Below are 13,228 nucleotides of genomic sequence, written 5' to 3'. Positions count from 1 at the left end.
TGATACAACCATTACTGTCTCCAACACTCCATCCCCTCTGGCCCTGATACAACCATTACTGTCTCCAACACTCCATCCCCTAATGCCCTGATACAACCATTACTGTCTCCAACACTCCATCCCCTCTGACCCTGATACAACCATTACTGTCTCCAACACTCCATCCCCTCTGACCCTGATACAACCATTACTGTCTCCAACACTCCATCCCCTAATGCCCTGTTACAACCATTACTGTCTCCAACACTCCATCCCCTAATGCCCTGTTACAACCATTACTGTCTCCAACACTCCATCCCCTCTGACCCTGATACAACCATTACTGTCTCCAACACTCCATCCCCTCTGACCCTGATACAACCATTACTGTCTCCAACACTCCATCCCCTCTGACCCTGATACAACCATTACTGTCTCCAACACTCCATCCCCTCTGGCCCTGATACAACCATTACTGTCTCCAACACTCCATCCCCTCTGGCCCTGATACAACCAATACTGTCTCCAACACTCCATCCCCTAATGCCCTGATACAACCATTACTGTCTCCAACACTCCATCCCCTCTGGCCCTGATACAACCATTACTGTCTCCAACACTCCATCCCCTCTGACCCTGTTACAACCATTACTGTCTCCAACACTCCATCCCCTCTGGCCCTGTTACAACCATTACTGTCTCCAACACTCCATCCCCTCTGACCCTGATACAACCATTACTGTCTCCAACACTCCATCCCCTCTGACCCTGTTACAACCATTACTGTCTCCAACACTCCATCCCCTCTGACCCTGTTACAACCATTACTGTCTCCAACACTCCATCCCCTCTGACCCTGATACAACCATTACTGTCTCCAACACTCCATCCCCTCTGGCCCTGATACAACCATTACTGTCTCCAACACTCCATCCCCTCTGACCCTGTTACAACCATTACTGTCTCCAACACTCCATCCCCTCTGACCCTGATACAACCATTACTGTCTCCAACACTCCATCCCCTCTGGCCCTGATACAACCATTACTGTCTCCAACACTCCATCCCCTCTGACCCTGTTACAACCATTACTGTCTCCAACACTCCATCCCCTCTGACCCTGATACAACCATTACTGTCTCCAACACTCCATCCCCTCTGGCCCTGATACAACCATTACTGTCTCCAACACTCCATCCCCTCTGACCCTGTTACAACCATTACTGTCTCCAACACTCCATCCCCTCTGACCCTGATACAACCATTACTGTCTCCAACACTCCATCCCCTCTGACCCTGATACAACCATTACTGTCTCCAACACTCCATCCCCTCTGGCCCTGTTACAACCATTACTGTCTCCAACACTCCATCCCCTCTGGCCCTGATACAACCATTACTGTCTCCAACACTCCATCCCCTCTGGCCCTGTTACAACCATTACTGTCTCCAACACTCCATCCCCTAATGCCCTGATACAACCATTACTGTCTCCAACACTCCGTCCCCTCTGGCCCTGTTACAACCATTACTGTCTCCAACACTCCATCCCCTCTGACCCTGTTACAACCATTACTGTCTCCAACACTCCATCCCCTCTGGCCCTGTTACAACCATTACTGTCTCCAACACTCCATCCCCTCTGGCCCTGATACAACCATTACTGTCTCCAACACTCCATCCCCTCTGGCCCTGTTACAACCATTACTGTCTCCAACACTCCATCCCCTAATGCCCTGTTACAACCATTACTGTCTCCAACACTCCATCCCCTCTGGCCCTGATACAACCATTACTGTCTCCAACACTCCATCCCCTCTGGCCCTGATACATCCATTACTGTCTCCAACACTCCATCCCCTCTGATCCTGATACAACCATTACTGTCTCCAACACTCCATCCCCTAATGCCCTGTTACAACCATTACTGTCTCCAACACTCCATCCCCTCTGACCCTGTTACAACCATTACTGTCTCCAACACTCCATCCCCTCTGGGCCTGATACAACCATTACTGTCTCCAACACTCCATCCCCTCTGACCCTGTTACAACCATTACTGTCTCCAACACTCCATCCCCTCTGGCCCTGATACAACCATTACTGTCTCCAACACTCCATCCCCTCTGGCCCTGTTACAACCATTACTGTCTCCAACACTCCATCCCCTCTGGCCCTGATACAACCATTACTGTCTCCAACACTCCATCCCCTCTGGCCCTGATACAACCATTACTGTCTCCAACACTCCATCCCCTCTGACCCTGATACAACCATTACTGTCTCCAACACTCCATCCCCTCTGACCCTGATACAACCATTACTGTCTCCAACACTCCATCCCCTCTGATCCTGATACAACCATTACTGTCTCCAACACTCCATCCCCTAATGCCCTGTTACAACCATTACTGTCTCCAACACTCCATCCCCTAATGCCCTGTTACAACCATTACTGTCTCCAACACTCCATCCCCTCTGGCCCTGATACAACCATTACTGTCTCCAACACTCCATCCCCTCTGACCCTGTTACAACCATTACTGTCTCCAACACTCCATCCCCTCTGACCCTGATACAACCATTACTGTCTCCAACACTCCATCCCCTCTGACCCTGTTACAACCATTACTGTCTCCAACACTCCATCCCCTCTGGCCCTGATACAACCATTACTGTCTCCAACACTCCATCCCCTAATGCCCTGTTACAACCATTACTGTCTCCAACACTCCATCCCCTCTGGCCCTGATACAACCATTACTGTCTCCAACACTCCATCCCCTCTGGCCCTGATACAACCATTACTGTCTCCAACACTCCATCCCCTCTGGCCCTGATACAACTATTACTGTCTCCAACACTCCATCCCCTAATGCCCTGATACAACCATTACTGTCTCCAACACTCCATCCCCTCTGGCCCTGATACAACCATTACTGTCTCCAACACTCCATCCCCTCTGGCCCTGATACAACCATTACTGTCTCCAACACTCCATCCCCTAATGCCCTGATACAACCATTACTGTCTCCAACACTCCATCCCCTCTGGCCCTGATACAACCATTACTGTCTCCAACACTCCATCCCCTCTGACCCTGATACAACCATTACTGTCTCCAACACTCCATCCCCTCTGGCCCTGATACAACCATTACTGTCTCCAACACTCCATCCCCTCTGACCCTGATACAACCATTACTGTCTCCAACACTCCATCCCCTCTGACCCTGATACAACCATTACTGTCTCCAACACTCCATCCCCTCTGACCCTGATACAACCATTACTGTCTCCAACACTCCATCCCCTCTGACCCTGTTACAACCATTACTGTCTCCAACACTCCATCCCCTCTGACCCTGTTACAACCATTACTGTCTCCAACACTCCATCCCCTCTGACCCTGTTACAACCATTACTGTCTCCAACACTCCATCCCCTCTGACCCTGTTACAACCATTACTGTCTCCAACACTCCATCCCCTCTGACCCTGATACAACCATTACTGTCTCCAACACTCCATCCCCTCTGACCCTGATACAACCATTACTGTCTCCAACACTCCATCCCCTCTGGCCCTGTTACAACCATTACTGTCTCCAACACTCCATCCCCTCTGACCCTGTTACAACCATTACTGTCTCCAACACTCCATCCCCTCTGGCCCTGATACAACCATTACTGTCTCCAACACTCCATCCCCTCTGACCCTGATACAACCATTACTGTCTCCAACACTCCATCCCCTCTGACCCTGATACAACCATTACTGTCTCCAACACTCCATCCCCTCTGACCCTGATACAACCATTACTGTCTCCAACACTCCGTCCCCTCTGACCCTGATACAACCATTACTGTCTCCAACACTCCATCCCCTCTGACCCTGATACAACCATTACTGTCTCCAACACTCCATCCCCTCTGACCCTGTTACAACCATTACTGTCTCCAACACTCCATCCCCTCTGACCCTGTTACAACCATTACTGTCTCCAACACTCCATCCCCTCTGACCCTGATACAACCATTACTGTCTCCAACACTCCATCCCCTAATGCCCTGTTACAACCATTACTGTCTCCAACACTCCATCCCCTAATGCCCTGTTACAACCATTACTGTCTCCAACACTCCGTCCCCTAATGCCCTGATACAACCATTACTGTCTCCAACACTCCATCCCCTCTGACCCTGATACAACCATTACTGTCTCCAACACTCCATCCCCTCTGACCCTGATACAACCATTACTGTCTCCAACACTCCATCCCCTCTGACCCTGTTACAACCATTACTGTCTCCAACACTCCATCCCCTAATGCCCTGATACAACCATTACTGTCTCCAACACTCCATCCCCTCTGACCCTGATACAACCATTACTGTCTCCAACACTCCATCCCCTCTGACCCTGTTACAACCATTACTGTCTCCAACACTCCATCCCCTCTGACCCTGTTACAACCATTACTGTCTCCAACACTCCATCCCCTCTGACCCTGATACAACCATTACTGTCTCCAACACTCCATCCCCTCTGACCCTGATACAACCATTACTGTCTCCAACACTCCATCCCCTCTGACCCTGATACAACCATTACTGTCTCCAACACTCCATCCCCTCTGACCCTGTTACAACCATTACTGTCTCCAACACTCCATCCCCTCTGACCCTGATACAACCATTACTGTCTCCAACACTCCATCCCCTCTGGCCCTGATACAACCATTACTGTCTCCAACACTCCATCCCCTCTGACCCTGTTACAACCATTACTGTCTCCAACACTCCATCCCCTCTGACCCTGTTACAACCATTACTGTCTCCAACACTCCATCCCCTCTGACCCTGTTACAACCATTACTGTCTCCAACACTCCATCCCCTCTGGCCCTGATACAACCATTACTGTCTCCAACACTCCATCCCCTCTGGCCCTGATACAACCATTACTGTCTCCAACACTCCATCCCCTCTGGCCCTGTTACAACCATTACTGTCTCCAACACTCCATCCCCTCTGACCCTGATACAACCATTACTGTCTCCAACACTCCATCCCCTCTGGCCCTGATACAATCATTACTGTCTCCAACACTCCATCCCCTCTGACCCTGTTACAACCATTACTGTCTCCAACACTCCATCCCCTCTGACCCTGATACAACCATTACTGTCTCCAACACTCCATCCCCTCTGACCCTGATACAACCATTACTGTCTCCAACACTCCATCCCCTAATGCCCTGTTACAACCATTACTGTCTCCAACACTCCATCCCCTCTGACCCTGATACAACCATTACTGTCTCCAACACTCCATCCCCTCTGACCCTGATACAACCATTACTGTCTCCAACACTCCATCCCCTCTGACCCTGATACAACCATTACTGTCTCCAACACTCCATCCCCTCTGGCCCTGTTACAACCATTACTGTCTCCAACACTCCATCCCCTCTGACCCTGATACAACCATTACTGTCTCCAACACTCCATCCCCTCTGACCCTGATACAACCATTACTGTCTGTTTTAGCACCACCAGGTGATTTCATTGCAGTTCAACCATCAATACGGGCTCAGATCTACTGGTGTGAGGCACCACTATACCCCCCTATATAGGAGACATCTCTGCCTGCTGATGTCTGTTTTTTGTTGTGTTCACTAGAGTGTACTGTATATTGGGTCATGGGTCCCTGGATTGGGGTTGACTTTTTGTAGACTTAATGTAGTTAGGTACAAAACATCCCCAAAACTATCAAAAGACACAGTGGCCTTGGAGGAATGGTGAAAGTGTCTCAGTTTAATGACATTGTTTCATCTGAGGATTAAAGACCAGTACAGTTGCAGCCAAATACACAGTAGACAAAACATTAAGAACACCTTCCTAATATTGAGTAATATTGACTCTACAAGGTGTCGAAAGCGTTCCACAGGGATGCTGGCTCATGTTGACTCCAATGCTTCCCACAGTTGTGTTAAGTTGGCTGGATGTCCTTTGGGTGGTGGAACATTATTGATACACACGGGAAACTGTTGAGCGTGAAAAACCCAGCAACGCTGCAGTTCTTGACACACTCAAACTGGTGCGCCTGGCACCTACTACCACACCCTGTTCAAAGGCACTTAAATCTTTTTTGCACCCTTGCACATTTCTTTAAATCCCTATTTAATCTAAGGTACATTGAAATTGAAAAATAACTTTTGATCTATACACCTGGCTATTGGATTTTTAGCTTTGCAGAACCAATATTTTTTGGGGAGACTTTAAGTTTATGATTTAATTTAGAAAATAAAACAAATGTCATTGACCAAAGTATACAATATACCCCTATACACTCCCCTATATATACCCCTATACACTCCCCTATATATACCCCTATATATACCCCTATACACTCCCCTATATATACCCCTATACCCTCCCCTATACCCTCCCCCATATATACCCCTATATATACCCCTATACACTCCCCTATATATACCCCTATATATACCCCTATACATTCCCCTATATATACCCCTATATATACCCCTATACACTCCCCTATAGATACCCCTATATATACCCCTATACACTCCCCTATATATACCCCTATACACTCCCCTATATATACCCCTATACATACCCCTATATATACCCATATATATACCCCTATACACTCCCCTATAGATACCCCTATATATACCCCTATACACTCCCCTATATATACCCCTATACACTCCCCTATATATACCACTATACACTCCCCTATATATACCCCTATACACTCCCCTATAGATACCCCTATATATACCCCTATACACTCCCCTATATATACCCCTATACACTCCCCTATATATACCACTATACACTCCCCTATATATACCCCTATACATTCCCCTATATATACCCCTATATATACCCCTATACATTCCCCTATATATACCCCTATATATACCCCTATACACTCCCCTATATATACCCCTATATATACCCCTATAAACTCCCCTATATATACCCCTATACATTCCCCTATATATACCCCTATATATACCCCTATACACTCCCCTATATATACCCCTATATATACCCCTATACACTCCCCTATATATACCCCTATACACTCCCCTATATATACCCCTATACACTCCCCTATATATACCCCTATACACTCCCCTATATATACCCCTATACACTCCCGTATATATACCCCTATACACTCCCCTATATATACCCCTATATATACCCCTATACACTCCCGTATATATACCCCTATACACTCCCCTATATATACCCCTATATATACCCCTATACACTCCCCTATATATACCCCTATACACTCCCCTATATATACCCCTATCCACTCCCCTATATATACCCCTATACCCTCCCCTATATATACCCCTATATATACCCCTATACACTCCCCTATATATACCCCTATACACTCCCCTATATATACCCCTATACACTCCCCTATATATACCCCTATATATACCCCTATACACTCCCCTATATATACCCCTATATATACCCCTATACACTCCCCTACATATACCCCTATACACTCCCCTATATATACCCCTATACATTCCCCTATATATACCCCTATATACTCCCCTATATATACCCCTATATATACCCCTATTTACTCCCCTATATATACCCCTTTACATTCCCCTATATATACCCCTATACACTCCCGTATATATACCCCTATATATACCCCTATACATTCCCCTATATATACCCCTATACACTCCCCTATATATACCCCTATACCCTCCCCTATATATACCCCTATATATACCCCTATATATACCCCTATATATACCCCCATACACTCCCCTATATATACCCCTATACACTCCCCTATATATACCCCTATACACTCCCCTATATATACCCCTATATATACCCCTATACATTCCCCTATATATACCCCTATACACTCCCCTATAGATACCCCTATACACTCCCCTATACACTCCCCTATAGATACCCCTATATATACCCCTATACACTCCCCTATACCCTCCCCTATATATACCCCTATACCCTCCCCCATACACTCCCCTATATATACCCCTATACACTCCCCTATATATACCCCTATATATACCCCTATACACTCCCCTATATATACCCCTATATATACCCCTATACACTCCCCTATATATACCCCTATACACTCCCCTATATATACCCCTATACCCTCCCCTATATATACCCCTATACCCTCCCCTATATATACCCCTATACACTCCCCTATATATACCCCTATACACTCCCCTACATATACCCCTATATATACCCCTATACCCTCCCCTGTATATACCCCTATACACTCCCCTGTATATACCCCTATATATACCCCTATACACTCCCCTATATATACCCCTATACCCTCCCCTATATATACCCCTATACACTCCCCTATATATACCCCTATACACTCCCCTGTATATACCCCTATATATACCCCTATACACTCCCCTATATATACCCCTATACACTCCCCTATATATACCCCTATACACTCCCCTATATATACCCCTATATATACCCCTATACACTCCCCTATATATACCCCTATACACTCCCCTATATATACCCCTATACACTCCCCTATATATACCCCTATATATACCCCTATACACTCCCCTATATATACCCCTATACACTCCCCTATATATACCCCTATACCCTCCCCTATATATACCCCTATATATACCCCTATACACTCCCCTATATATACCCCTATACACTCCCCTATATATACCCCTATACACTCCCCTATATATACCCCTATATATACCCCTATACACTCCCCTATATATACCCCTATATATACCACTATACACTCCCCTATATATACCCCTATATATACCCCTATACACTCCCCTATATATACCCCTATATATACCCCTATACACTCCCCTATATATACCCCTATATATACCACTATACACTCCCCTATATATACCCCTATACCCTCCCCCATACACTCCCCTATATATACCCCTATACACTCCCCTATATATACCCCTATACACTCCCCTATACCCTCCCCTATATATACCCCTATACCCTCCCCCATACACTCCCCTATATATACCCCTATACACTCCCCTATATATACCCCTATACACTCCCCTATATATACCCCTATATATACCCCTATACACTCCCCTGTATATACCCCTATATATACCCCTATATATACCCCTATACACTCCCCTATATATACCCATATACCCTCCCCTATATATACCCCTATACCCTCCCCTATATATACCCCTATACACTCCCCTATATATACCCCTATACACTCCCCTATATATACCCCTATATATACCCCTATACACTCCCCTGTATATACCCCTATATATACCCCTATATATACCCCTATATATACCCCTATACACTCCCCTATATATACCCCTATATATACCCCTATATATACCCCTATACCCTCCCCTATATATACCCCTATATATACCCCTATACACTCCCCTATATATACCCCTATACACTCCCCTATATATACCCCTATAGATACCCCTATATATACCCCTATACACTCCCCTATATATACCCCTATATATACCCCTATATATACCCCTATGGATACCCCTATATATACCCCTATATATACCCCTATATATACCCCTATACCCTCCCCTATATATACCCCTATATATACCCCTATACACTCCCCTATATATACCCCTATACACTCCCCTATATATACCCCTATAGATACCCCTATATATACCCCTATACACTCCCCTATATATACCCCTATATATACCCCTATACACTCCCCTATATATACCCCTATATATACCCCTATATATACCCCTATATATACCCCTATATATACCCCTATACACTCCCCTATATATACCCCTATATATACCCCTATACTCTCCCCTATATATACCCCTATACACTCCCCTATATATACCCCTATATATACCCCTATATATATACCCCTATACCCTCCCCTATATATACCCCTATACACTCCCCTATATATACCCCTATATATACCCCTATATATACCCCTATACACTCCCCTATATATACCCCTATACCCTCCCCTATATATACCCCTATACACTCCCCTATATATACCCCTATATATACCCCTATACATTCCCCTATATATACCCCTATACACTCCCCTATATATACCCCTATATATACCCCTATACACTCCCCTATAGATACCCCTATATATACCCCTATACATACCCAAATACACTCCCCTATATATACCCCTATACACTCCCCTATATATACCCCTATATATACCCCTATACATACCCAAATACACTCCCCTATATATATACCCCTATACACTCCCCTATATATACCCCTATATATACCCCTATACATACCCAAATACACTCCCCTATATATACCCCTATACCCTCCCCTATATATACCCCTATAGATACCCCTATACACTCCCCTATATATACCCCTATAGATACCCCTATACACTCCCCTATATATACCCCTATACCCCCCCTCTAAATACCCTACTACTCCCCTATATATACCCCTATATATACCCCTATATATACCCCTATACCCTCCCCTATATATACCCCTATATATACCCCTATACACTCCCCTATATATACCCCTATATATACTTCAACCCCTATATATACCCCTATACAACCCCTATACATACCCCTATACACTCCCCTATAGATACCCCTATACCCTCCCCTATACCCTCCCCTATATATACCCATATACACTCCCCTATATATACCCCTATATATACCCCTATACCCTCCCCTATATATATACCCCTATACACTACCCTATATATACCCCTATACACTCCCCTATATATACCCCTATACACTCCCCTATATATACCCCTATACCCTCCCCTATATATACCCCCATATATACCCCTATACACTCCCCTATATATACCCCTATACCCTCCCCTATATATACCCCTATACACTCCCCTATATATACCCCTATACCCTCCCCTATATATACCCCTATACCCTCCCCTATATATACCCCTATAAACTTATAGTGTATAACAGTTTAGTATTTGGTCCCATATTCCCAGCACACAATGACTACATCCAGCTGGTGACTCTACAGACTGGTTGGATGGATTTACAGTTAGTTTTGGTTGTTTCAGATTATGTTGTGTCCAATAGAAATGAACGGTAATGTATTGTGTCATTTTGGAGTCACTTTTATTGTTAATATAGATTCTGGATGCTACCATGATTATGGATAATCATGAATTAATCATGAATAATGATCAGTGAGAAAGTTACAGATGCACAAAGATCATGCCCCCAAAACATGCTAACCTCTCACCATTACCAATAACAAGAGCGGTTAGCATTTTTCTGGGGGTATGATATTTATGCCTCTGTAATTCCCCCATCTCGCTGTCTCTCAAAATCAGTGCAGCAGAATTGGGCAGCTTCATTAAAATTCTGATTAAGAGCTATTAGGCAACCTGCTGTGTTCTGTCGATACTGTATAATCTTAACAGCATGTTATCTACCCACGGATCTGGTTTGTAAAACAGTTGCAGCTCACATTTAGGAAACAGTCAGTAACATGTAAATAACACAACACCCAACCCAACACTTCCTGTTCTAATTTACACTCTACACAAAGTGGGTGCTCTTTCTCAATTCATCTTTTGATTAATTCCGTCCCATCTCCTGGCCTCCTCAAAATGCTTGGCGGAAGGGCCCAGGGGAGGTATCTGGGAGCGTCTCCTCAGATACGGTTGAGAATGAGGGGAGGAGAAAGGATGCAAGCGAAATATACATTTTTGAAATATCCATTCTCTTTTCTCTCTGAAAAAAAAAACATCTACATTACCTGAAAAAGATAAGAAGCCGTTTCTGCTCGGTTTAGGTGTTTCGTAATGAGATGAGGATGACCACTGTGGATTATCTTCATCATAAGGTTGGGTCAATCGGTAGGGCCTTCATCTCATTATTGTACTGAGTGGTGTTTCCCTCCATGTTTCTGCGCTGGCTCATTTGACGGATTGGATCTCTGATAGGCCTACAGTAGCAATGAAAGATTATTATAGCTACACATCTGTGATGAAAGCTTGATTGTTGAGTTCCCTATTAGTGCATTATGACCTGGGACTTACCACACACCAGTGTGGCACCTCTGTTTATGTTCATGGAAGATCTAGTGTTATTTTTTGGGAACTGTGTTTTCATCAGGCGTGTGACACTAAAGACTGGGGGGGGCGAGCGTCATCAAGACAGTTGCTCTGTGAGAAGGTGTTAGCCGTGGAAGGTGTTAAACCATGTTCACAGTTAGCCATTGTTCTGTAAATGCCGGCTGAAAAGCCCCAGCTGTGATGAGGTGTGAATGACGGAGACAGGCGCAGGAGGTAAAAAACACAGAAATCCAGAGTTTATTCTGTGTTACACGAATAAAGCGCAGCAAGCGTTAAAAAACGAAACTAGCACAAGGGAAAAATCCACCTTGGCTACATACAAGGAAAGAGTAGCTCAACCGAGTTACTCACTCTCACAACGAACAATCACTCACAAAGGACAAGGGGGGCAGAGGGAACACTTATACACAGACTAATGAGGGAATGACTACCAGGTGTGTGCGATTGACAAGACAAGACAAGACAAATGGAGTGATGATAAATGGAGCGGTATTGGCAAGTAAGCCGGTGACGACGAACGCCGAAACCTGCCCCGAGCAAGGAGGAGGGGCAGCCTCGGCTGAATTCGTGACACCAGCGGCCTTGCCTTGGCCCGATGTCAGAACAGGTCCACTGAGGCCATGGCCCAATGAGACTGGAGCTGGTCCGTGGAGGTGGAAACAGTCTGAGCCTGTTCTGTAAAACACCGGGGTAGCCATACGATCACTTTGCTTTATGAATCTTATAACAGGGAAACTTTCTTTTCCTTTAGTTGTGGTTTTGAAGCTGGGATGCTTTACCTTAAACCACAGTCAGCAGGCCATTTCATGTGTGCCAGCCGGTGCATCCGTTGGAGCCTGGTGTATGGAGGCAGGGAGCGAGGAGAGAGGAGCAGTGTTTACCTGTGAAATATGAAGGGAATTCTGTCTGGCGAGAGAGACGTGAGGGTTGTCCCAAATGGCACCCTGTTCCCTATATAGTGCCCCGCTATGGGCCCTGGTAGTGCACTATGAAGGGAATAGGGTTCCATTTGGACCGCGGCCTGACTCAGAGCAGTGTGGTTGTGT

Source organism: Coregonus lavaretus, assembly GCF_964263955.1.
Source record: "Coregonus lavaretus genome assembly, contig: HAP1_SCAFFOLD_301, whole genome shotgun sequence".
In the NCBI taxonomy this organism is placed as follows: domain Eukaryota; kingdom Metazoa; phylum Chordata; class Actinopteri; order Salmoniformes; family Salmonidae; genus Coregonus; species Coregonus lavaretus.
The sequence above is the reverse complement of the archived record's forward strand: the minus strand, read 5'-3'. Positions refer to the sequence as shown.